Source organism: Pinus tabuliformis, chromosome 1_1, assembly GCF_031772625.1.
Source record: "Pinus tabuliformis cultivar Carrire ecotype Pingquan chromosome 1_1, CPIR1, whole genome shotgun sequence".
In the NCBI taxonomy this organism is placed as follows: Eukaryota; Viridiplantae; Streptophyta; class Pinopsida; order Pinales; family Pinaceae; genus Pinus; species Pinus tabuliformis.
The window spans coordinates 894,901,454-894,926,170 of NC_142297.1; positions in this window are offsets into that span (position 1 = coordinate 894,901,454).

The window sequence follows — 24,717 nt, forward strand, 5'->3', positions numbered from 1 at the left end:
TGAAAGGGAAGGTTCGTAAGTTAGTCTAATCTCCTAAAAATGGACCAAGAACTTTTGACTAGTTAGAACCTAATAAGAAAACGAAGCATCTATCTTATATTATCATTAGTCCTAATCCATTAATCTAATTCTTAAAACCAAAAGTGATATTGATGCAGAAGGTAACTCATTAATTGGATTCATTTAAACATTCAACTATTCAATTTTGGAATATGATGAAATCAATCTCCTTGAAATGATTTTTTAGAATGTCAAGTGATGCAACTAAGTAGGGACGTGGAAGCAAAAAAGAAAAGGTAAAGACATGTAAAACTAACAATGGACTAAGTAAATTCAATCATTGTATGAATTAGATTTTAACCATTTAAGATAGGATCATCATCATTTTGAAATGGTTTTTGAGAACATATATTAACACAGTTAATTGTCAGTTCTGTTCTAAGAAAATGAATTAGAAAACAGTAATAAAACTAAGCAACTGTGTATTCTTATTACTTCAATCTTCGTTCATTTTTGAAAACAAAGTCATTTTTTTATAAAATATCTCAAAAGAACAAGGCTACACAGTTGTGATTTTATCCTTACACTATTGGTTAAAAACTGAAATGAAGCATCATTCTAAATTAAAGAAAACGGACTTGTTGAAAACAGAGTAATAGAAATTAAACTGAAAACAACAAGTGAAAAACCTCCTTCAATGTAGGGGCCCTTTGTAATTGATGTGGCTAGAATGCTAGCTAGTTAAAGATGCAATTTAAACCATCATTGACAAAACGAAGTTTTCATTATGAAAAAAATGAAGTCTGAAAATAGAGTATCAACAAAAAGCCTATAATTCCTTCTAGCTTCTAACTACCTCTCAGTTCCATGCAACCAATATTTATAGGAAAATAACATAACTATTTTGGAGAAAAACTTGCTATAGGTGGCTAATTTGAATTAAATCTAATGTCACTTTTTATGAGAAAAACTTGCTACAAGTGGCTTAATTCGAATTTTAATAGGACTGTTTAACATCTGATCAGCTACAGGCGGCTTAGTTCGAGTTACATCTTCAACATAACTGTTAGGCTCTTGATTAGCTACGAAAGAGAAAAACAAGAGTCTTACTGCTTCTAGATAATGTATTTGACTCCATCTTTGACCATGACTTTAGGCATGATTTTCTGTCGAAATGGACCGAGTGAATAGGATAGAATCTGTTATCACCTGGATTGAACCTTAGGCTGAAGGAAGGAAATGCCAGGGTAACCACAAACCACGCTTAGCCAGGTAGCTAGAAATACTAGGCCGGGAGAGGGTTCTCTCCATAAGGATCTCAGCCAAGATGACTAGATCAGGTAAAGGATATTAGGCTAGGTATAGTAGCACAAAGTTTTGACTGGATTTTGTAGGGGTGTTGTCAGATCAGGAGGAGCTGGATAGTTAGGTCTAGGAAACTAGGTCAGAATTGCAGGGTGTTCAATGGGGCAAGGTAGGCATAAGCTTTAACACTCAAGGGCTTGATGGGGTGAGATTTTTTAGACTGGTGAGAAGCTAAGAAGGGCATGTGAAAACCATGGATCCTTCCTAGACTACAAAAAACATGAAATGGTGAATGGTTTCCCAAGGAAGAGCACTCATGCAATGAATTCTGCCTATCAACTTGAAAACATTCAACTAGAAAGTAATGAAATGACTGATGGAATACATAAAACATATTAACACGTGCTTACAAAAGAAGAAATTGCACTAAAAATCATACCACATGGATCCCATAAAAATAGTTGCAATTCTTATTAATATTTTGCCAAACTGCTTACAAAAGGTGTACAATCAAGGTATGAGCATCCAACTGAGTCCAACCCTTTACAATGAGAAAGAAGAAGAAGATATAGACATGAATTCAACCTCCTCCCATACTTAGGGGTCGAATCCCTAAGATGAGGAGCTAATATAACTAATACTGAACAAGAAACAGGAATATAGGCATTTCAACAACTTGCCTCTAAAAGTGAAAAACTAATTCATTTGAGCTCAAACTGACTTCTAAAGCAATGAATCTACCCTCTATTACTATTTATCTATCATAATTACATGTAAAGTCATAATTTACAATTTTGAATCATCACCCATGAGAGAGAATCCATGATCATAGTAAAAACTAGAAAACTAGCAATCCTGAGCAAAAATTGCCCTACGCGCAACACCATTGGCCCAATGTGCAACGCCACTTTTAGGTACCTTTTGGAGGCCTTTTCGACATCCAAATTAAGCTCATGATAGCTCATTGGAAAGGTAGTAAATTCTACCTTCCCAAACACCTAGAATGTCTTAATTTGAAGCTCATTTGACCCCACAAAACTTGATTCTCACAAGATTTCTTCTGTGTGTCCAAAAAGTGGCAGAAAGGTCATTTTAGGGTGTTTTTTGACCTTTTGTTGGACCAGTTTTGCCCCAAAAATTTTGAAAATTTCTAGGGTTCATATCCTCATCACTATGAATCTAGAAATGCAAACCATTTCTTCATTTGGTGCACCGAGGAAAAGCGTAGCGCCACCGCTAGGCAGTTTTCAGGTGTGTAGAATTTCAAAAAAATTGACAAAATTTCCTCCAAAGTTGCCTAATATTTGTGAGAAGCACCATCATCAAGTGTCCTGATGAGCCAAGGAATATTCATCAAGCATCCAGCCTATCCTCCTCCTTTTTTCCCTTAAAGTCCCGCCTTAATCTAGCTTTCATCTTCTTGACCCTCATATTGCAAATCTTGTTTCAGGTCTTGTAATGGTAGGCCATGTGTTTGATCATATGATTGTTTCTATTGGCCTTCTGTAGTAGCTTCTCAAGGTGCAGGTTGACCCTCTCAAGCCAAGTCTCCCTATCATATTCAATCTCTTTCTCAATAGGAGTCAAAATGACTTGTTCATCTTTGCCACTTTGTTGTTTCATCTTGAGCATTTCCATGTCCATGAGGACTTGTTTGTCACTCAATTGCTTATTTTCTTGCTCTAAATATGTGATGACATATTTTTCGTCTCCAAATTGTCCGACAAAGCTTGTACTTGAGCGTCCCTTTCTTGTATGATGATGTATTTGATGGTTTCGTCGTCCTGAGCCTCTAACTCAATGATTTCAACTCCATGATGAGTATAATGTTGCTCCGGCTCATCATGATCAGTCAAGTCAAAATCCCTTTCCTCCTCATCATCAACAATCCCCTTTGGCATCTTTTCCTTCCCTTTGTGTAGCAGCTGCACCTGTACCTGTTGTGTCAATGAAGAAGGAAAAACCCCTTCCACCACCTATAGAGCTAGCATTTTCCCCTGGGCTAATGAAGGAAGCAAGGTCCCTTCCACATCCCATGGAGAAAACACTTGCCCATCTGCTACAAATAATCTCCTTGTACCCCTCTGATATGTCATGTAAATGGGCACCTCAACAGTTCTATTCTTCTTGGCTTCCTCATTCACCAGAACACTGCTAGAAGGCCCTCCTGCTTCTCGAGACACTGGTGGAGGGATTTGAGGACCCCTGAAGATATCATGACAAATAAAGGTCTCCCAAGAGATGTTTATGAGACTGAGATGATGAAGCACAAAGATCTTGATCGGGGAGTAATGATAGAGACTGCTCATCTGCTGAGGGTATGGCTTCCTCTGGACAAATGAGCCATCTTCTCAATATTCCTAAACAAGAACTAGGGGAGGTTTAACATCCTCACCCTGGTAAAATTCATTAGGAGCTTGATTTGATAGGTGTACAACCTAGAAAATATGCCCTCACATGTGAAATACTTCATCATGATTTTCATCATGGGGACATACTTGTCTTTGAGAAATATAAAAGGAAAACGTCTCTTCACCTCATTTTTATACTGGGGTTTGATATAAGGCTGATAGTAGTGTTCATCCAGGTCCTGGGCCTTGTACCATTTCTGCCCTACATTTGGAATCCTAGTGGCATCTGAAATGATGAATGGTGAAACTATGAATGACACCCCAGTAAGAGTCACCATGTTGTCCTGAAGATGAGATATAAAGAGTCTAGTGAGCTCTGGGAGGTATTGAACTCTCTCTACCTACTCACAAAACTCATAGCAGCCAAGGTATCTGAAACATGTGACAACCAAATGAGAGGCCTGCAATTCCCTAAGGTTTGATGGCTATTCTCTGATAATCCTGCATTCCTTGTGTGGTTTTCTCTACTGTCTAGCTCTATCTGTTGAGGTGTCACTACCTGTGTTTGCCTCCTCCTCATAGTCTCGATCCTCTTAGTCCATGTTTGCAAAGTTGAGGCTGTATGGAGGGAATGAGTGAAAGTGTTTTAGGAGTGAGGGGATGGGAAATGACTTTATCGACTAAAAATGAATGAGGGAGTAGGAAATGAGAGGGAGGGCTTGTTTTGAGAAATTTCCGTTGGGGAAGAGGGATAAAAGGGATGGGGAAATATGGAATAGGGATAAAGGGACAAAGGGATAAGGGATAGGGTTTCGAGTTGTAGTGAGTGATAGGAAGAACAATGATAGTTTAGGGTTTTAGGCATCACTAGGGAAATTTAGGGTTTCATATTTAACAGGGAAAATGATGCTTAGGATGTTTTATTAGCAAACCAAAACTAGAGTGAGGGATGTCAACTTACTTGCAATGATGGAAAAATGGAACAATTTGAGGTTGGTATGAAAATTTGAGGCTTTTCTATCCCTCCTACACAACACGTAGCACCGGTGCACGAGTGCGCAATGCCACCCTAGAAGCGCAACACTAGTGTAAAAAACACTAAGAAAATTTTCCAGACGCGCAACACCAACCTCAACATGCAACACCAAGCCTTCAACATGCGACGCCACCTTGCCTACCTCATAAGTGTAGTGTCGCTCTGCCAACGTGCAACTCCATTGCTCCACTTCTCCTGAAGTGTAACACCAAGTCTTCCTTCGCCCAAAACTCACTCAAGCTTGCCTCTTATTCTCACTTTTTTGACTCGTTTCTTGCCAACGAGAATAATGAATTTGAAAATGAAATGTGAGAGATAAAATCAGAGTAGATTTTGATTTTTCATTTGAAAAGCCCACTTTCTAATGTTTCTTGTCCTTCTCAAAACTCTGTTTTAATGCCTTTTCTTCTTTGTGTCTTTGCAGGTGGATAATGCTCAACTTGAGCTGATTTTTGTAGTGTTTCTTTGTCTTGCAACAAGGAGAGATGCTTTGGTGCAGCTGGGAACATTTGTTACATATAGTGACTTAAAATTACATATGAAATACAAATAAACTCAAAATACTCTATTTTCACCTCAAAAACATGTTTTTGAGGTGAAAATTACATTAAGTTAAAATATGATTATTCAGTGGCTATGACCTACAAGCCATCATGCTTGACTTATTCATCATCCTCATATCCTTGCTGACCTTTATTGACATGTTAAAATCAGGCTTTTGACCTTGGAAATGAAACCCTAAGACCTAATGAAAACATGCCCTATGACCTAATGAAAGCATGATTGAAAGTTGAGCATGAAACCATAACTGAAGACAACCTGAAGAAGGGTCACCAAGTATACTCTATGAGGGAAAAATTTAGATTTTTAGAAGAGAAGACAACCATCAGTGGATCAATTTGGCATGACCTAATGAAATGATGTGACAATTTCAGTATGGGACCCCTAAAATGAAAATGCAAAGAGAAAATTTTGATCCTTGATGGAAGTATGCATATACTGACACTAACATTAGCCTTATTGGGGATGGTAGCCCCTTCGAGGTGTCAAGAACACCATAGACCAAGTGCCTCATCCATTGGTCAATACGGTCAAAACAAAAAAAATGAAAATGAATCAATACAAATTGAAAACTAACTCACAACCAAAACAACTCTAAAATTGACTATAAACAAAACTTGACACTAATCATTCAAACTTTATAGCCTTCACTTCAGGCCCCAAGCTCATATGAAAATGTACTTGAAAAATTGCAAGGAAAATCAGACTAGTATATAAAATGAAGGTGAAGTAACTTCAGGGAACAACCTCAAAAGTAGTAGCGCTTCAGGAGCCTACCATTCACTGGCCCTACTGAACAATCCAAACCATCCATTTCCTTCAATAAAAATGCATTTTGTCCCTGATATGCTGAGATTTTATACAGTCCTTTCCATAAATGATCAAACTTACCATGCTTTCCTTTTTCCTCATACCGTGCATCCCACCACAACACTACATCTTCCAACTGAAACTTTTCTGCTTTGGTTTTGCAATCATAAATCTTCTTTATCTTCTCTTGCAACCAGAAAGTGTTTTGGGAAAACTCTTCCCTTGTTTGCTGAAGGTGAATCATTTGATTAATTATGCACTGAATATCATTCTCTTCGCTGCGAGCTTCCTGTAAATAATCTCATGACTGGGACTACAAGTGATGTAGGAAATATTGTATCAGTACCATAAACCAACTCAAAAGGTGACATACCTAGGGATTTCCTGCTACTCACTCTGTCGGCCCACAAGGCATTAACAAGATTCTGATGCCAATTCTTCTTTTTTGCCTCCAATGTTTTCTTGATAATGTTTAGCAAGGAATTATTTGATGATTCAGCCAATCCATTGCCTTGTAGGTAGTATGTTGTGGAATGACCCAATGTAATATTGTACTTGTTGCAAAACTCAACCATCTTCTTGGACTTAAATGTTGTTACATTATTTGTTATAATCTTGTGAGGGCACCCAAAATGAGACAAGATATTAGATTCTAAAAATTGGATAATTACCTTGTCCATGGCTTGCCTTGTCAGAATGGCCTCAATCCACTTGGTGAAGTAATCAGTAGCTGTCAAAATCCAATTGTGTTGTGCTGATTATGTAGGATGAATTTCCCCTATGAAATCAAGTCCTTAATACTAGAAAGGAGCATTTACTTCCACTAGTTTCAAAGGAAGAGGAAGCAACTTCCGCTTTCCTTGAAAAACTTGGAATTCATGGCAGCGCATCACTGTCTTATACAAATCTAAAAACAAAGTCGGCCAATAATATCCTACTCTCAACACTTTCTTAGTTGTTGTTTTACAAAATAAATGACTGCCACAATCACCTCTATGAAAATCATTCATTACTTGTTGAGCTTCATCTTCAACCAAACAATTAAGAAGAAATCCTCCTGGATCTTTCCAATAGAGAGCACTATTTAAAATGCAGAATTTTGCAAACTTGAGTTTAAGTGATCTACCTTTACTTCTTAACCTTCTAGGAGGTGGAAAAAGATGCTAAAGAACATAAACTATGTCATAATACCAAGGTGATTTGAGAAACATTTCTAATACCTAAATGAGTGAGCCACCATCTTCGTCCTCTGACATTTCTGCAATAAGATTTATGTCTAGAGCATGCATATTTGATTTAGCCATCAGTTTTTCCAAGCCTTGTTCTTTGATCAGTTTGGTAAGCTTAAACTCAAGATCATACTCCAACATTGCTGCTATCCACTTACCTCTTCTTCCCTCTAGATCAATTTGCATGAGAACATCCTTGACTACTACGTTAGGAACATATGCTATAGTATGTGAATGCAAAATGTATACTCTGAAATCCTTCAATTCTTTTATAAGATCCAATGCTTATTTTTCAATTATATTGTACCACAAGGTAGCATCTCGAAAATTCCTACTGAAAAAAGCAATGGGTTGCTCTACTTGATCTCTCTTTTGCATCAATACCACAACCTTGGTGTGCTCGGATGCAAATGAAAATATAATAAAATCATGAGTATAATCAGGACTAATCAAGACTGTGGCTGTGGTCAAAGCAAACTTTACCAAGTTGAATGACTTCATGGCATCCTCAGTCCATTTCACAGTGCTGTCCTTCTTCAACATATTAGTTATTTCACGTAATGTTCAACCAAATTTGGTATAAATCTTTGTAAGAAATTCATCTTACCATTGAAAGCTTAGATCTCCTTTTTGTTGTGTGGAAAGTCCATATGTTGAATTACCTCCACCCTTGAAGGACCAATGCTAATACCATCTTTAGAAATGATATGACCAAGCAGCTTACCCGCGTCCATGGAAAAAAGACTCTTTTTCGTGTTGAGAGAAATCCTGAACTTCCTACATTTCTGAAAGACAATCCTTAAGTGGTGCAAGTGCTCATCATCAGAACCAACAAATACTATCAAATCATCTAAATAAACAACCAAGAAAACATCCTTCTCATTAGCAAAGGCTATGTTCATTTCCTACTGAAAAGTGGCTTTGACATTGTTCAATCCAAATGGAATTTTGGCATACTGAAAAGTTCCCCAAGGTGTTGTGAAGGAAGTTTTGTCTTGGTCTTTTTGATGCACCAAGATCTGATTATAGCCTGAGTAACCATCAAGTAGTGACATCCGTGATGCTCAAACTACTCTTTGCAGAATATGGTCCATCTTAGGAAGTGGGTAATTATCCTTTAAGGATACCTTGTTGAGGTTCCAGAAATCTATGCACAACCTTATTTCTCCGGTCTTCTTTCGTACCAAGACCAAATTTGAAATCCAATCAAAAAATCTAATTGGAACAATGATGCCAGCTTTAAACAATCTATTTACCTCTTTCTTGATGGATGGCATCAACTTTGGATTGATTCTTCTCAACTTTTGTCTAAAAGGTTTTTGATTTGGCTTGATAGGAATAATATGCTGAATGATATCCTTGTCATACACCTTCAAATTTGAATACTCCCAAGCAAAGACACCAGAAAATTCAAAAAGTAATCTAACATACTTATCCTTTACTTCGGGAGACAATAATTTTGATAACTTTACAAGCTTGGGCTTGTCAACTGTTCCAAGATTTACATCTTCAACTCCTTTGTCTATAGGAATCAAGCTCGATTTTCTTGCCACAACATCCTGATCAAAAAGCTCCTCTAAATGTATGAGACCTCTAGCAATAATTTTATCCTTCAGCTGTAAAACCTCCATCTGATTTACCTCAATCCCTTGTTTGTCGAAATCACAGTCATCATCAATGGAAGCATTCTGAAACTTTCCTTCATTCTACAAAAAGGAATTAATTTCATTATCATCCCAAAACACTTGTCAATACCACAAATTATCAGGAATAGCAGGCCTATTTTTGACATGAATTTCAAATTTGTTGTTAGAATTCATTGGAATCTTCAAATTGCTGGCCGTAGTGGTGAGTGAATGTGTAATGATGTTTTCAGTCCAGGGTACTACTGTTAAGGTATATTATGGAAACATCCTCAAAATATCCAGAACTGCATTTCTATAGGCTCACATCTATGGATTCTTTGCTTGATATTCTCCTTTTACATGTTTAATCACCAGCTCTGAGTCTCCATAAACAGAAATCCTTTTCGCATTGAGCTTCTTCAAAATTTTAAGACCTATAATCAAAGCCTCATACTCCACTTCATTATTAGAGCAATCAAAAGCTAACTTGTAGGAACATACTCTAACATTACTTGGGACTTTAGAAGGTTGGAAAGTAGGGCTTCGAATCCAAATTCCAATACCAGCACCGTCCTTACCCATAGCGCCATCGAAGTCCATGCTCCAAAGGCTGGCTTCATATTCTAGATGCTGAAATTATGTTTCCTTCTCTACCTTACCTTGGCTGATTACTTCAATTTTCTGCTCTTCATTGTCCTTTTGTTGTTGTGTAGGATGCTCAGAAGAACTTGATATTTTTTCTTTTTCCTGATTAAGGAATGCTCTAAAATTCTCGGAAATTTCTGGTACATCATCTACTTCTACAAGTTGCATATCTACATCATTCAATTCACTATCAGATTACAAAACAAAGGAATCTAAATTAGTATGTACAACATTTATTGATCAGGCTCCTCTTTACTAGTGATCATGTACTTCATTTTATTTTCTCGTTACAACTTCCTCAATTGATCAAAAACCGGGATGGTAGCATAAGGGAAGTCAAGTTGTAAAGTTCCTTCGAGCTTAGCACCCCACGATCTAGATAAGTGCATACCAAATCAAGGCAGTATATCAGCAACTACCACATCCATCAAAACATTTTGGCTGGGATTTGATCGAAAGGAACCACAAAATCTTTGATGAGGCTAATGCAATGAACTCTACTGGAGTCAAAGGAGTACAAATCATAATATTTTTGGGTGATATCTAGGCCCAACTTTTCCATAGTGGATTTAGGCATCAAATTGTGGGAAGCTCTGAATCTAACATAGCATTATGGAGAATGTACTCATGCAATCCAAGACTCAGATAAAGGGGAGGGACTTCACTTTCTTCAGGCTGACCTTCTATGGCTGGACCAAAAATGAGTTCAAGATGATCATATTCGACATTCACCATGTTTGACAAAGGATCAATTTGCAATATTCTAGATACATGATGTTTATAATTGTTATTCTTAACTAGCTCAGTCAAAGGAATGGACACTTTCAATTTAGCAATTTCACTTTCTAAATTAAAGGATGAAACTTTTTCTACCACTTTGACACCAGTGTCCTTCTTATCTGCTTTATCTTTCGTTGCACTATCTTTTTGCTGATTGTTCTTCTTGTTTGCAGTGATACTTGTCGATGGTACTTTGCTGGGACTCGGATCAGCAAGATTTTTCCCTTCCTTTTGAGTTTTTGAGGAATCACTCTTGGATTGCACATCCTTCCTTTTCTAAATAGGATTGACCAGTACATCTCTGATCCTTAAAGAGTACTTCCTCTTCTGTGAAGACAAAGAATTCATATAACGATGTTGATAATCATCATATTCAGCCTCCAAAACCACATCATTTGCTAAGATGTAATTTTCATCCCTTTGTATGTCTGGAACTTCTGCATATGGTTCATCTTTAGTAAAAAATATAGGCATGGCATCAATAGTGAAAAAGTGATTTGTTTCAATTACTGGATCTTCATCATCTTCTTCTTACATTCCTTGAACATAATTCTGCTGTAAGGGAGTTATGATCTGCTATTGTTGTGCTGGTTGTCCTGTTTCCTTCTGTTCTCTCTGCTTGATTCGGAATTGGGGCTATTGCTGTCCTCTAAAATTTGCATTCCGAATTGGTGGTTTAGTTCTATGTGTGATGGTTAACTAGTCAACCATCCTTTCCACTGTTCGAATCAATGTATCCATCTTACATTTGAAGTAGATGCTTCTTCTTTTATGGTCACTCTTTTCTCTGATCTCATTCTTTCTCTTTTGGCCAACAAGTTTGCTTCTACACTCACTACATTCTTTTGCATGTATTCTATTGTTGTAGGATCACATTCCTGCAACTCATATGCCATATCAGCATCAAATCCGTCCAGAAAATTGAGCAAATCCAATCCCTCCGGTGGTCTAATGTTGGCCGGAATAGCATTGTATACTGCATTAAACCTCACATAATAATCTTGCACACTTTCACCGACATTTCTCTTGATGTTTTCATACTCGGACAAAATCTGAAGTGGATTCTTCTTCACCTCCCACAAATCCAGGAATTTCCTATGGAGGATTGGTAAAGTGGTGATAGAAGCAGCTAGTAAAGCTCTGAACCATTTTTGAACTTCACCTCCAAAACTTTGTACAAACAATCTCATCGACATATATTCAATTTCTACTTCATGGAGGTCAAATAAATCATTCATTCTATCAACATGTTGTTGAGCTGTAATGGTTTGAATGGCATCAAAGAAAGTTATCTTGGTTTGATAATCAACGGGCATGGCACCAGGATTCTGAGGTAAAACAAGGGGTGCATACCAGGCATCCATAACTCGAGGTGGATTTACAACAAGGATTGGGCTACTAGGAGTTGATGGAGAACTGGGAGGAATAGGTGATTGATGGGGAATGATAGGTTGATGGGGAAGTGAAGGTATGAATGGAGGCGGGCAATGAACTTCAAAGGTTGAAGGGAATAATGATGAACTGAGGGTAGTGGACAGTAGTTCAGAAAGCTCAAGGATCTTAGTAGTAGTGAGGGATGATTGAGGGGAATTTAGGATATACTCATCAATTGACTGGTTTTCCTTTTGGACTTTGAGGTCTGCAATAAACTCTAGATCTAGAACTATATCATCAAGTGCACTTTCAGACCTAGTTATGAATATGGAAAGGTCAAACAACAGATCAAAGGTGAGATCTTCTAAAAACAACCACTCATCTGGGTATGAATCTACTCTTATTGAAGGTGTGGACTGACTGAAGTTTCTTGTCTTTTGAGTCTTCTTGAAATCAGATTAGGATTATTGACTACTGGGGCTGGATTTGGATCTGGATTGGCCCTAGTGTACTTTCTCGAAGCCAGTGTGCTCAAATTTTGAAGTTTTATATATTTCTTTACAACTTTCCAATTCAACCTAGTAAATTCTAAAACTCATCATCCATAAGCTTAAGAATTCAAATGAAAGATATTATTGAGGTGATTAGTCTTTTTGTTCCCCAGTATGGTTGCCACTATGCTATCACCTGGATTGAACCTTAGGCTGAAAGAAGGAAATGCCAGGGTAACCACAAACCATGCTTAGCCAAGTAGCTAGCCCTACTAGGCTGGGAGAGGGCTCTCTCTGTAAGGATCTCAGCCAAGATGACTGGATCAGGTAAAGGATATTAGGCTAGGTATAGTAGCATGAAGTTTTGATTGGAGTTTTTAGGGTTTCCAAATCAGGAGGAGCTGGACAGTTAGGTCTAGGGAACTAGGTTAGAATTGTAGGGTGTTCAATGGGGTGAGGTAGGAATAGGATTTATCACTCAAGGGCTTCATCGGCTGAGATGTTTTAGACTGGTGAGAAGCTAATAAGGGCATGTGAAAACCATGGATCCTTCCTAGACTATAGAAATAATGAAATGGTGAATGGTTTCCCAAGGTAGAGCACTGATGCAATGAATTCTGCCTATCAACTTGAAAACATTCAACTAGAAAGTATTGAAATGATTGATGGAATACATAAAACATATTAACACATGATTATAGAAGAAGAAAATGCACTAAAACTCATACCACATGGATCCCATAAACATAGCTGCAATTCTTATTAATCTCCTGCCAAACTACTTACAAAAGGTGTACAATCAAGGTATGAGAATCCAGCTGAGCCCATCCCTTTACAATGAGAAAGAAGAAGAAGATATAGACATGAATTCAACCTCATCCCCTCCGCAAGGGTCGAATCACTAATATGAGGAGCTAATCTAACTAATACTGAACAAGAAACGGGAATATAGGCATTTCAACAACTTGCCTCTAAAAGTGAAAAATTGATTCATTTGAGCTCAAACTGACTTCTACAACAATGAATCTACGCTCTATTACTATTTATCTATCATAATTACATTCCAAGTCATCATTTACAATGGTGAATCATCATCCATGAGAGAGAATCCATGATCATAGTAAAAAACTAGAAAACTAGCCATCTTGAGAAAAAACTGCCCTACGTGCAGCGCCACTGGCCCAACGCACAGTGCCACATTTAGTTTCCGTTTGGAGGCCTTCCCGACATCCAAATGGAGCTCATGATAGCTGATTGGAAATTTCTTCAATTCTAATTTCCAAAACACCTAAAATTTTGGAATTTGAAGCTCATGTGTCCCCTCAAAACTTGATTCTCCCAAGACTGCTTCTATGTGTCCAAAAAGTGGCAGAAAGGTCATTTTTAAGGTGCATTTTGACCTTTTGGTGGACCAGTTCTAGCCCAAAAACTTTGAAAATTTCTAGGGTGCATGTCCTCATCCCTTTGAATCCAAAAGTACAAACCATTTCTTCATTGGGTGCACCTAGGAAAAGCGCAGTGTCAGTGGCTCTGTGCATCTAAGCAGTTTTCCTGCGTGTAGAATTTCAAAAATTTGCAAGTGACAAAATTTCCTCCAAAGTTGCAAAAAATTGGTGAGAAGCACCATCATCAAGTGTCCCGATGAGCCAAGGGAGCTTCAACAAGCATCCTAAGCCTATCCTCCTCCTTTTTGCCTTTCAAGGCCCGCCTTAGTCTAGCTTTCATCTTATTGACCCTCATATTGCAAATCTTTCTCTTGGTCCTATAATGATAGGGCATGTGTCTGATCATCTGATTGTCTCTATTGGACTTCTGTAGCAGCTTCTCGAGGTGCAAGTTGACCCTCTCAAGCCAAGTCTCCCTATCGTCTTCAATCTCTTTCTCAATAAGAGTCAAAGTGACTTGTGCCACTTTGCCACTTTTTCGTTTCATATTGAGAATTTCCATCTCCATGAGGACTTGCTTGTCACTCAATTGCTTGTTTTCTTGCTCCAAATATGTGATGACATATTTGGCCCTCTCCAAATTGTCCTCCAAATCTTGTACTTGAGCTTCCCTTTCTTATATGATGATATCTTTGATGATTTCTTTGTCCTGAGCCTCTAAGTCAATTACTTCAACTCCATGATGAGTATAACACTGCTTCGGCTCATCATGCTGAGTCAAGTCAAAGTCTCTTTCTTCCTCATCATCAAGACTCTCATCCTGCATCTTTTCCTTCCCTTTGGCAGCTGTTGCACCTGTACGTGTTGTGTCGATGAATAAGGAAAAGCCCCTTCCAACTGCTGTGGAGCTAGAATTTGCCTATGGGCTAATGAAGAAGGCAAGGTCCCTTCCACATCCTGTGGAGAAAATACTTTCCTATCTATTGCAAATAATCTCCTTGTGACCCCCTGATATGTCATGTAAAAGGGCACCTCAGCAGTTCTAGTCTTCTTGGCTTCCTCATTGACCTAAACACTACTAGAAGGTCCTCCTGCTTATTGAGACACTGGTGGAGGAATTTGAGGACCCCTGAAGATATCATGAGAAATAAAGGTCTCCCAAGAGATGTTGAGGAGACTGAGATGATGAAGCACAATCATCTTGATCAGGGAGTATTGATAGAGACTGCTCATCTACTGAGGGTATGGCTTCTTCTGGGAAAAATGAGGCATCTTCTCAATATTCCTGAACAAGAAGTAAGGGAGATTTAACATCCTCACCCTAGTAAAATTCATGAGGAGCCTGAAGTGATAGGTGCACAACCTAGAAAATCTGCCCTCATAAGCGAAATACTTCATGATGATTTTCATCATGGGGACATACTTGTCTATGTGAAATCTGAAAGGAAAAAGTCTCTTCACCTCATTTCTATACTAGGGTTTGATATAAGGCTCATAGTAATGTTCATCTAGGTCCTGGGCCTTGTACCATTTTTCCCCTACATTTGGAATCCTAGTGGCATCTAAAATGATGGATGGTGAAACTATGAATGACACCCCAGCAAGAGTCACCCTGTTGTCCGAAAGATGAGCTACAAAGAGTCTAGTGAGCTCTGGGTGGTATTGAACTCTCTCTACCTGCTCACAGAACTCATAGCAGCCAAGATATTTGAAACATGTGACAGCCAACTGAGAGGCCTGCAATTACCTAAGGTTTGATGGCTCTTCTCTGATAATCTTGCCTCCCTTGTGTGGTTTTCTTTGTTGTCTAGCTCTATCTGCTGAGGTGTCACTACCTATGTTTACCTCCTCCTCATAGTCTTAGTCCTATTGGTCCATGTCTGCAAAGTTGAGTTTGTATGGAGGGAATGAGCGAAAGTGTTTTAGGAGTGAGGGGATGGGAAATGAATTTATGGGCTAAAAATGTGAGGGAGTGCTTATTTTGAGAAATTTCCCTTAGGGAAGAGGGATAAAAGGGATGGGGAAATATGGAATAGGAATAAAGGGACAAAGGGGTAGGGGATAGGGAAATAGAGATAGGGTTTAGAGCTTTAGTGAGTGATAGGAGGAACAATTATAGTTTAGGGTTTTAGGCATCACTAGGGAAATATAGGGTTTCATATTTAACATGGAAAATGATGCTTAGGATGTTTGATTTGCAAACCAAAACTGAAGTGATGGATGCCAACATACTCGCAATGATGGAAAGAGGGAACAATTTGAGGTTGGTATGAAAATTTGAGGCTTTTCTTGCCCTCCTGCACAATGCGCAACACTGGTGCACAAACGCACAGTGCCACCCTAGAAGCATAGTGCTAGTGTAAAATAGCACTGGGAAAATTTTCCAGATGCACAACATTGACCTCAATGCACAGTGCCAAGCCTTCAACGCAGAGTGCCACATTGCCTGCCTCAGAAGCGCAGTGTCGTTCTGCCAATGCGCAACGTGTTAAACTATGGTATGTTCTATGCTTAGAGAAATTTACTTATATTTCTTTTCATTATACAAAGATTAGCAATCACATGTACATTAAGTAAAGTGTAGATAGAACATTTAAATGATCAACAGAAAACAAGCCAAGACAAGAGACACAAGATGTGGCGGCTAGCCAGGGACAAACCCCAATATGGGGAAACCCTTTGATCAAATCTTCTTTTATCTTCAATAATTCAACAGAGAGAAATAGTACAAAAATATTATTATTTATATCAACAGCAGAAAACCCTAGATCAGCCCTAAACCTGGGCAGTCAATATCTGTCAAACCGGAGGATGGATCACCTTGATTCTTGTGCCAAAAATTTCAGCCTTCCAAGGAGGATCAGCTACACCAAACTTGTAGTCAACGCTAGTCAACGTTCATCAATGCTGGTCAAAATACCTTCCTGCAGCTTCAGCCCTAGAAATATGCTTCCTTCTTTTCACACGTGTGAGAGAGAGAGAGCCTTTCTATGCAGGAGAGAGTAGAGACTCTTTTTCTTCACAGGAGAGAGAGAGATGTGTGATGAGAAGTGAAGTGTGCAAATGAGGAGAATTATCCTTGTATTTATATGCAAAACGTTGGGGTTGAATAGACATGATTGTTGGGCTTTTTAGTCTACATAAGTTGCTAGCCGACGTTGACAATTTGTCCATAATCAAAATAAATTCATATCTTCATAAATACTTGTCAGAATCGGATGATCTTTAGATCAATCCTACACCTCTCGACGAGAGGAATCTAGGAAAATATCAGCATCCATAAATAATGTGACCCACATGAAGTTTGGCCATAGTTTCCAATTTTAACACTCCCTCTCAACTAGGGAGAACTTCATCTACAATTTGTCAGACTGTCACTATTGTCCATCCATCAAATGCATTGTCCTGTATGGCTTGACCCTACTAGCTCTGCTCTTCTCTGCTTTGCGCTGCTCTGTTCTGATCTACTCTGCTTTGCTCTACTTGGTTTTGCTCTACTCTGCTTTTCTCGAATTATGAAGAAAAAGAAATGATCGAGGATGTAACGTACCATCCTCCACTGACCCGAAGTCAGTCTTAGAGTGTGTACCACTCTCATTGGTCCCAGACCAGTATCATTGATCTCAGACCGATGAAGATCATCCTAGCATAGGGAGTATGGTAGATACAATGATGCGTCCATTGGTACTACTATGGTCCCTATCCTAATTTCCCTGCTCATTGATCAGATGAGAGGCACTTCCCATGAGTCCCAGACTGCATGGGTATGATGCCTCGATAGGAGAACTAATCATCCCATCCATAGGAGAACAAATTATCCTGTCTAGTGGATGCCATGGAGAACTAAACATCCTGGCCCACAATCACCTTGGAGAATGAATCATCCTAGCCCACAGGAGAACTAAGCATCCTGTTCCATAATCGCCATGGAGAACGAATCATCCTGGACCACATAAGAACTAATCATCATGTCCATATGATGAGCCCCAAAAATGGACAATTATTTGGGCTCATTCAACCTCCTAATTTGACTTAATCCACCATTCTCATTATTTTATTGCATTTTTTTGATTATATTTATGTTAATAGAGTGAATTTGGTTAGTCATTATGCCAACAAGTCTAATGGGTGCTTTGTGTAGCCTTTTTGGTCAATTTGGAGACAAAATTGAAGGTCTTAATGAGCACTTGGCAGCCAAATTCGTGGGAAGACAAGGGAGAGGATTTGTAGGAAGGTGTCCCCTTCATTTGTGGGCCCTTACCTTGAATTCTCCACCATCAGCTCGGAGTTCAAAGGCCACCAAATCAATCAACACAAGGGCAGCCAAGCAAGTCAAGTAGGACTGCTGTTAACTACAAGTCTTGGGCAGTCGAGTCCCTAAAGTTTAGGAGGACTGTTGGGTCCTCAATTTGTATAAATAAGAAGGCTTAGGGCCTCATTTTGGTTAGCCAGTGGATGTTAGCTAGTTAGCCAGTAGATAGTAGATAGTGGTTAGTCATTTTGTAGCCAATAGTTACCTAGTTTGTAGTTCGATTTTTATGCAATAGATTAGCTTTGCTTTCAGCTCATTTTCAAGTCCTTCTTGTGGACAGTTTTGATGTAACTCTTCATTTCTTGATCAATAGAGATGAATCCAGCTTTGCACCAGCTCTAAATCTCTCTTTGGAGGCTGTAGCTCTTGGGGTTGGGCCCATCTCAAGCACCCAATACCTCCTTTGTTTATCTTTATGCGTTTTGCTGCATTCTTAAAATAAAATATGCTATCTAGATTTAGATCTTGCTTCGTTATTTAGATTTCTTTTGATGGTTAAAGTAGCTGTTTATGTTTAGAATATATTGGTAGGATAATAACAGGAAAAATCTCCAAAAAAGGGTCAGCAAACGGTTTTGGTTTCACCTCTTCCTTATTGGATCAGGGGCTAGAGTTGAAGTAACCATGCTGTCCCAAGCAAAACACTTTCTTTGCTTCACCATGCAATCATTAGTGTTTGAATCTCGTTCGTAGAACTTGATATCAATTTGGATGCATGCTTAGGTTTATGATCACTTAGTTTCATAGTTGTTTCACATGGTTTCACTGCAAATAAACTTCTGTTCATTTCCTTTTGCTGTTAGGTCAGATTAGAGTGAAGTAACTAGGTCATAGGTTTTATAACTAGATCTTTGTTTTCTTGCATGTCTTTGTTTGTTCAGTTTGAAAAACCACTTGCAGAGCACCTGTACCACTTCTCTGTCTACCCAGACTCCCTCAAACCCATCTTCTCCATCTCCTAACTTGGTTTCTTGCCTCACGTTGCCATACTGCCCTCATAACCCTACCTTTTGTGCAACATTACTTCAGTCTTCTTGGAACAAGTCCAGCCATCTACACCTTCTCCTCAACTCTATCCATCAGTCCTTGGGTCATTTCAGGCCCCTACTGTTGTGGGGAAAAATGCCTATGCAGGACGATCCTATCCACCTAAGGTGTGACAGTGCCTTAGCAACAAACAGAGACAGCTATTCTACTATTCTTCCTTTATGAATTAAGAATCAAGAGAGATAGATGGACTAACCGGTGTCTTCCGTTTTTCCCTCGATCCAGTCTCTCTTCTCTTTGAGGGTTTCCGGCTACTTTCCTTCTCGCTCGCCCAGCTTCAAGAGGTTTCTGCAAGATCACAAGAAGAGAACACTACAAAAGACATTGACTCATATTCATAACTAGTTCAGGATTAAAAATAAACTAAACATACTAATGCAATCATACATCAAAGATACATCAGTATATAGGAGAAACCAAGATAGCTTTATTGATGAATAACAAGGTTCAGGAAGAGATACAACCCAGAGGGCTCCAATCCAGCATCTCCTTCCCAGCAAATGGAATTCCTATCTTCACCCCCTTCAAAGCATTAAGCACCCAATGATTCCAATCTCAAACCAACAACAATTCTTTGCAATAACAAAATTCCAGCCTCTAGATCTCATGGAGGAGAGATCCATATATAGATGTTTGGAGAGAGGATGAGTCAGCTTGAGATCTGACTAGTGTCCTCTCCCTCTGTCAATTCTTGATTCCACTTGGAGGTTCTTGCTTCCACTTGGAGATTAGGAACCTCTTACTCATCACTAGTCGAATTCACTGAGGCAAGTGTCATTGAGGAAGATTATGGAAGCTTCCTGGGTCTTGACACCTCTTGGAATGAACTTGCCATTTGGAAATTCTCACTCAACGCAGGTAGCCAGTGTTGGCTTTGACATTCAGCGCAGGTAGCCAGTGTTGGATTTGACCTTCAGCGCAGAAAGCTAGTGGAGCCACTGAATTGATCCTGAATTGACTTGTTTTTGAGCAGTTTCTGGTGGAGAACTTCTGTGAATTGCTGTGGTTTGTTAGCCTTGTTCCTCTAGGGGTAGGAACAACATGTTTAGGGACTTTGGATCCCTTAGATTATGGACATTTCATGCTCAATGTTGTAAGGCACAAAAATGTCTATAACAGTTGCCCCCTAAAGTATGAGGCCGTTTATCGGGTGAAATGCTTTATCAAGGGGATCCGAAGTTCATCTAATGTTGGGAGGAGACCTGTAATAAGATACAATACAATACATTATTTTTCATACTGCTTTCATGATCTAGCTGAGGCGGGCATTCCCATGCTCAGCTTTATAAATTCATTTTTCTGTACATAGAACAGACAATCGTTTGGTGGTAGACTGATAATTTTGATGAAATTATCATCCTTTGGGGTAGGATGATTATCTGCTGCAATGATGTACATGTCAATGTCTTTATCTTTCCTAAATATATATTGCAGCTCGGATGGATGAAACTAGATCCGGGGTCTTCAAACTCGTTCGATCTTCACTCTAAGTACAAGTCGATCCATGTGAGAAATGTTCTGAAGTCGAACATGGAAAGACATCGCTTGATTACCGGTCAATGAGGTAAACTGTTAACAAGCGCGAGAGGAATCACCGATAATGATAATGACCCTCAAGGTACTGCAGTACAATTCACGTGGTGTGAATAAAGGACTTGGCGTCGAACACCACGCAAAATCTTTCGGTCGAAGGTCATTGATGTATACCTGTCGCCGGAAGTGAGAAACTTGCCATTGAGGCATGCAAGCTTCAAAGTACTGAAGGGGTTGTTCCTAGATCAACTTCTTGGATAATGAGCTGCTGTCGACAAGAAGCGATCCGTCAAAGGAGGGCCTTAATTAATCCCACATCAGTGACATGGAACGGAGCTAATGATTTTGATGGAGGTGAAAATGATCTGTGACATATGATTCAGGGTGGCGGTCATGAAAGGATGAAGGATAATGTACGGCAGTGGATGGGACACGGTTGACTTTTTTGAACGACTTCTCTTGAACATATGGTGACACTGATGCGATGGATCGGTAGCATTACCCCAAATATGGATGGTATGGTGAGACCATGGTGATGTGACCGGTGAATGAAACAACCCAACCCGATTGTGGTACGGAGGAAAAGTGTCATGTTCAAGAGCGACTTGCTACCATCAAAGTTTTCTTGAGTTTCTCCCAATTTTTCCCCAGTCATTGCTGACTAGTACCTCTTTATTTTTGTCAAGCTTGAGGAGGATAACATATGCTTGTTCTATAACCTGCCCTTCGGGCAAGCCCATCGCTATGTTTTAACGAGCCTAGCGATAGTGAAACTCGTTCTCGTCTAAAGACAAGTTTGTCGCTATTTAATGATTTTAACGAGTCTAACGACAAAGATAACTCGGTCTTTTTCATTTTTAGAGAGTCTGAAAAGGTACATAAAGTTAACTCCAAAAGTCCTTTTTCGTCATCTAATCCCTTAGGTCTGAAAAAGTATAAAACAATACAGAAGGGATGAGTTTTCGATAGTTTTAACGAGCCAAATAAAACAAGCACTCGATATTTTTGTGCAATAATCCCTCAGGTCCAAAAAGATTAAAATCTAGAGGAAGGATAGCACTTCCTGTCCCTTTAACGAGCTGGAAGGCCAAGGACTCGGCAATCTTTTCATATTTTATGAGTCAGATGAAAAGAGCTTAAAGAAGACTCGTCTTTTGAGGAACGAGTGATGAAACAGGTTAGCAGCTGATTCCAGGTACAGGTTGGAATTTTCCAATCAGAGCAGTGTCACAAGGATGGCTAGTGAAATCACTCTTCGCAGCTGTTCCTCAAAATGGGTAAACAAACATATGGAGGTGAACGATCGGCCAATGGAAAAGTGGAGGTGACGGTGCAAACACAACCAAGGCTTTAATGGCTGATGATATTACATTCACAGTGGTTATTTACCGGGATAGTTCATTTTTTAACGAGCTTAAACGCGGGTGGAAACATTTGCTCGATCTTATGTTTATTTTTTAACGAGCATGAACTATGTGCTAAAACTGCTCGGATATTGCGTTTATTTTTTAACGAGCATGAACTGTGTCCTAAAACTGCTCGATAACCCAGTCATATGATAAGAGTGTCTCATGTAAGATTCCATTTTTTATGGAGCTTGCCCCTTACCAAAGCTATGCCCCGCATCCTTTTGTTATGCAAGTTCGGAAACGACTAATCCTACGAGTTTAAAGGGTTAGACCTATAGGTTTAAAGGGAGGACCTACAAATTTAAAAAATAAATAGTCACCCCTTGGTTGCACTCCAAAAGGTTTGCATGGCCCCAGGTATAAAGTACGATTTCAAGGTTACCCCTTCTTATGTCCAATAAAACATTTGTTTTACCGGGAGAGGCCTACCTCTTTCAGGCTACCCAAAGATTGTTCTGTTATTCTTTCAACAAAACACTTCTTCGGCGGTGTCTACCGAGATAAACAAAGGTGAGTGACGACGCCCGCCCTCTCACATAACTTTGACAAAAGAATCTTATTCTAGAACAACCCCTCTTCCAACCACGGACGGGGTACGGACTAGTCATATTCTCCCGCGGAAACCTACCCTATACCCAAAGTTTTCCTGCCGAAGCAGACCAGGATGCATGCCCCCTGGGGTCCAGTCATATCCTCCCGGATTACTCGTGCTCATCAGGAGGGCGGACCGTGGGTTGAGACACTTCTTACGTGAAGAGACCATTTAGGGATGGTATATGACTATTTGCGATGTGTGATCCGGGAAATGAAAGTTGGTCCACGAGCTTGACCACTCTTCCTTCATGCGGAAAACACATTACTCTAAAGAGTGAGGAGATGATGGATCCCATGCAATATATATAGTCTTGTCCAAGGAGTAGGTTATAATCCAAGGGTCCTTGAACGACCATCACGTTCATTTGAATGGTCTTCCCTTTCAATGTTATGGGCACATTGGGGAGGATCCCTAAAGGTCGACTTGTTCCTTTATCAAAGCCTGATAGATTTCTCATTTCAGGCAAAAGCGCTGGCGAACCAAGCGATTTCCAAGCAATAGAGGAAAGGATACTCACAGATGCCCCCTCATAAATGATAGTGCCAGCCATTACCATTCTGTATATTTGAATGATAATTATGAATGGTATGCTTGCTGGCAACCGGGGTCTGCCTAGTTGGTTCCAGTCGAACGAGACAACTAGGTTGCTTGGTGGTGGGACCGAATAGACGGCCGGGTATGACTCTGACGAAGTTCCTTCCTGTGATAAAGGAATGGGAAAATTGCCCCCTTGTTCGTCGGAGTCTGTGTTGATGAAGAGAATTTGGACGATGTCGTCTTTATTCTCTTCTGTGATGGTATCATTCGAAGATAGAGCCTCTGAAGGCAAAACCGGGTCAACTGCCGCCTCAACCTTTTGACTTTCATCAGGTATGGATTCAGACGGTTCATCCTCAATGATAGGTGCTTCGACTGACCACCTAAGTGGGCCAGCCGGGTTCTCAACTGGTGAAGGACTTGGCAGGAGTTTTTGATATCCAGGAGAAAGTTGCACTGGTAAAACCGGGCGATCTTCCAAAACTCTTTTAGCCTCGTCTAAGAAGGGACAACGGTGGATGGCATGGTTGCCTTCACACAGTTTGCAGGGAAATCTAGCTTTCCCTCTCCGTCCTGTGGCTTCACTTTCACTAGTTGACGGTGAGCAGTCAGCATGGTTATCAGAGGTTGACGCCACCGAATTGTGCAAACGGGGAGACCAGTCCCTTAGTATCCGAGGGATGCAGGGACAATCTCTGTGGAAGTGGTCTCCTTTGCATATGACACATGGCGATTTAGGCCTAGTCAGTGCTGTGTGTGGATTTTTGTCAGACGACACTTGTTTGCCTCCAGTCGCTTTTGGCTCCTTCTTCTTCTTCTCTTTCTTCTTCTTTTCCTTCTTCTCCTTAGGAACTTGGTTTTTTATTTTACCAGTTCCGTCAAGCGAAGAGGAAGGAGGAGAGGAAGAATTAGATGAAGTAGAAGGCTAGTGGGCAACTATGGTCTAGTCTAATTGTTGACTCGACTGTTCAGGAATGGTGGTGTTCTGAACGACATTGGTTGAAAAGAGCCAGACAGGCAGGCCAATTGTCAGTCCTGGAAGTGACAATGTGGCCATATGGGGCGCACCAACATCTCCCCAAGAGGAGAAGGGACTAGGATTTCCACCAAGGGGAATTCCTTGGTTGGTGTGCTCCATTTTCTCAACCTAAAGATCAATGCAGGAATAAAGGGTGATTGTTCCGTTTAAAATAAATTTTAACGACGCTTTAGACACAACTTGCTTTTTCACTTTTAAAGAGTCGAGAAAAAGCTAAAGATGACTCTAGTCTCCTTCGATGTTTTAACGAGCCCGAAGTGACAAATGCTCGGATGGACTTTTTTCTGTTATAGAGTCTGAAAAAGGCCAAAAGGAACTGCTCTGGAGTTCTAGGCAGAGGGTGTGCCAAACTTTTCGCAAAATCGCAGAATACTTTTTAGGGTACGGGCGGTCGATCTTCCTGAATGTTGTGTTCAGTGCATTGCGATCAGTAGGGCAGCCGACACGACTTCCTAAGGATAAAGGTTTTATACCTATAGGGGTCTCCCAATATATACGCGATGGTACATGGGAGCACAATCCGTACTGGCACTATCGTCCCTCAGGAGGAATCACCCACCATCAATGAGATCGATAGTCACCAGGCTTTACGACGCCGGAACACGTCTCTAGCCTAGACCTCTATGTTGTGCGTTATGTTGCAAAGCGTTGTT